Genomic DNA, 3,569 nt, shown 5'->3' on the forward strand with positions numbered 1-3,569 from the left:
AAGTGGGAGTATGCACCAAATCAGAAAAAAATATATACACTAAAACTGTGAAGAGAAATTAAATTTTTTAAACAAAAGTATAAGAAAAAGAACAAAAAAAAAAGACTTAAAGAGTGTGCTAGCAGGAGTGGTCTGAACTCTAAGCCTAATCGCATGTAACTTCATATTCCGACTTGCGTGGTTTGACTCGTGTGGAATTTCGTTCCTTCCCTTCATCTCTGCAGGACAAAACAAAAATGAATACATTAAATAACAGCAACGAGACTGGAACATAACTCCTTTCCTTTTCGTTAATTTTAATTTCAACTGAGTCTTCCAGTGCAGACTTTGAGGAGGCTCTCATTGAACACCTACAGCTGCATTTGAAACTGTGATCACTAATACACTGTACAGATACAAATTTCTATATTTGCAATGATTGCTGTAAAGAGAGAGAGAGAAATTAAATATGAGAATATATATATATATATATATAAATGTACTTATAACTTAACTCTTTGGCAGGCTGCGGAACTTGAGGCTTCTTGACAGTCACTGCTAAAGGGTTAAAAAAAATACCCTGTTTGTATCAGGTTTTAATCATGGGTTTTAGAAACAAAACAAGTTTTTTTTATTATTTCACTTTATTTTGTTTTTAAAAAAAAGAAGAATTCTATGTTTGTTGTTTTCTGGGTTGGTTTTATTATCTCTTTGCTGAATGGCTGTTTTCTGAAAGAGGTAAACTGCAATGAGAAATAGATGACACTCTTACAAAAATGAATCGGTATTCCTGTGTAGTTCTTCAACATATAAAGAGGATCTGAACTGAGCTGTGCCCATAAAGGGCAATCAGAGGGCAAAGGTCTAGTCACTGGTGTTGCATGTAGCCTCTGTGCAGGTGATCTTTTTCCCATTACTGACTTGCCATGCGTCATTTTGCACTGTGCCTCGTTGTGGAAGAGGGGCATGGCTTTGCTTCCACCTCTTCCATGGGTAGTGATATAAAAACTGGCAGCGTAATGATCAGGAAGCAGCAGGTGAGGTAGAGGAAACACAGATCCACAGAATGAATGAAACAGAGGCAGGGTGATCCTTGCACTCCAGGTACAACTTTCTCTCCAGCAGGCCCTCAGGAAAACAGTGAGCAGAACAGCATTGACCAAATCTCACATGAACTCTTGTGAGACCAGCAGTCAGAGACAACATTGCCTAGGCATGGAAAGCACATGGCTATTTTTAGGAAGATTTGAAGAGATATGGTAATTCCTTCAGGATACTGCTTAGTCACAGAAAATGTTTCTAGATGATCCCTATTAGATGGCAAAGTTTCATTTTTCCAGTTCAGGTCCACCTTAACTTGGATTTTGTGGTCTATTTACACTTCTCCTATAGAAATGCCATGCGGTTTCTGTGCAGTTTTCAGAACCTTTTTTATAGTGCCATTATGTGCATTGAAGTATTTTTACTTGTGTTTTTCTTTTCTGCTTTTCCTTTTTATTGTAAAAAATTCGGGTTTTTGCCCGTTCCACATTTTGGATGCACTGAAAATGTGCAAATACATGTAATATATTGGCCATTCCACTTCAGTCCTCTGGGTCTGAAATCCCAATGTAGGCACGGTTGCAGGACAGCATTAGCAATTTATATAATAATGACTCCACAGCAGCAAAGTGGCCTAAACTACCTCCATTGGTTTCGATGTCACCATTGCCCTGCCCAGGGGTGCAAAAGCAGGGATGGCCTTTAAATATGGATTCAACAAATGTATCAGTTCTCTATAGCAACCTCCCACTCAACAACTGTCATTTTCAAACCTAAACTAGGAAAATAGTGGAAGCAGAACGGCTGGTACATAAGTAATTTCCAGGAGCAATGCCTCCATTTTCCATTTTTATGTACTACCTTTAAAGCAGCCCTGTCAGATACTGTAAAAGAAAAAGGATGTGTGACCAGTGTCTGCTGTGTTGCAGATCTCCAGCCACTAAAGGTACAGTATCTAATACTTTTGAATGGGTTGAATACCTGATCCTCCTGCTGGCCCTTACGTCCTGTAGTGACATAGAAGCCAGCAAAAGGAACCACAGTTAGCAGACGGGGGGCAGGTACTCAACACATGTAAGTTTTGAATACCTACAGAGGCCACAGCTGAGATTTAGGACACAGGCCACTTATACAGCCACGTATACAGCTTCTTACTAGCTTAGTTTTATTTCCATTGGTGTCCTTAAAAGTGTTCCCATGCTTATTGACATTACACTTTTTACATATTCCTATCATGCAGCAAAAAGCTTTAAAACAACCCATCCCTGGCCTCTCTAGCTCCTTTTAATGTTAAGTTATTCATTCTCATAGATCCTCAAAGATCACAGTAAAGACTCCAAAGTTGGATTTCAGTAGGTTTCTAACAGTTAAGAAACACATGCTGGGTGTTTATGTTAAAGGGCTGGCAGCCTGCCAAAATCTGCTCTCCTAGACAAAAGCTGAGCTTTCAGTACCCAGGTTGTGAACTTTGAAAATCAATTTCAGCACAGGTTCCTGTTAATGAAATGTTCTTTTAAAGCCCTACTACAGTCTCAACATTTTTTTGTTTTGGACAGAGCTGGGAAGGATAGGCTTTCAATGCTGTTTTGGGACTAATTTGATAACTTATCTATCAGTAACTGTATGTAGTATAATAAAGAGGTTTTTTTAATATATATTTATTATCCTTTACTTGCTCCAAAAATACATACTTTAACTTGTCTTGTTATCAGCTTAACCACATTATGTGTCTATGTATATGTATGTAACGTATGTTAATACAAAAGTGTTGATAGCTAAGACCTGCTAGGTTATATATTTTTGTACATTTTAATATAACTAAGTTGTTTGTTTTATTAAACTAAATAAAGGATAATGCACAATATTGAAACAAAAACTTTATTCTATCTTATACAATGACTGATGGGTAAGTTATCAAATAAGAAGTCCTAATAAATACTAAATATGTATATAAACTCTAACAATTAACTTCTCTTATTTGCTCCCTTTTGGGCCATTAAATATACAATTGAAAGAGTTTGTTATATGTGTTCAAAGGATCTTGAGCTGATAACTTCCTGTGCTCTCTGCTGATTGTTATCAGTTAGCATTGCTCCCAACTCGCTCTGTGGATGACACAACACCTCTCCACTATGTTATGCAGAGGTTCTCTGTGGTCCTTGCAATCTAGTGTCAAGGTGCTCTGTAGTTTTACTTCCTGTCCTGGGGTGATAATGCTGCATCTCCATAGACACAGTACTCTGAGTGAGCTTTGTTACCCTGGGACAGGAATTGCGTTATATACAGGCTGACCAGACGAAAATTAAAGAAAAATAGCCTGAGAAAAGAAAACGAATGCAGCTGGTAAGCTGCAATATATTACATTTTTGTTCTTGGGCTTCCAAACCTTGCATATACATTAAACAATATCCCTTCAGGAGACCATAAGGTGAAATAAATAATTTAAAGTGAAGTATTTCTTGCAAATGAAGTTTCATTACAGCCCCATAGTTTTGGGTTTATTTTGTTTTTTTGGGTTGGGGGGGGGGGCTTCTCAGATTTTTTTAAGC

This window comes from Nanorana parkeri, unplaced genomic scaffold (assembly GCF_000935625.1).
Source record: "Nanorana parkeri isolate BGI_ZX_2015 unplaced genomic scaffold, ASM93562v1 scaffold458, whole genome shotgun sequence".
NCBI lineage: Eukaryota > Metazoa > Chordata > Amphibia > Anura > Dicroglossidae > Nanorana > Nanorana parkeri.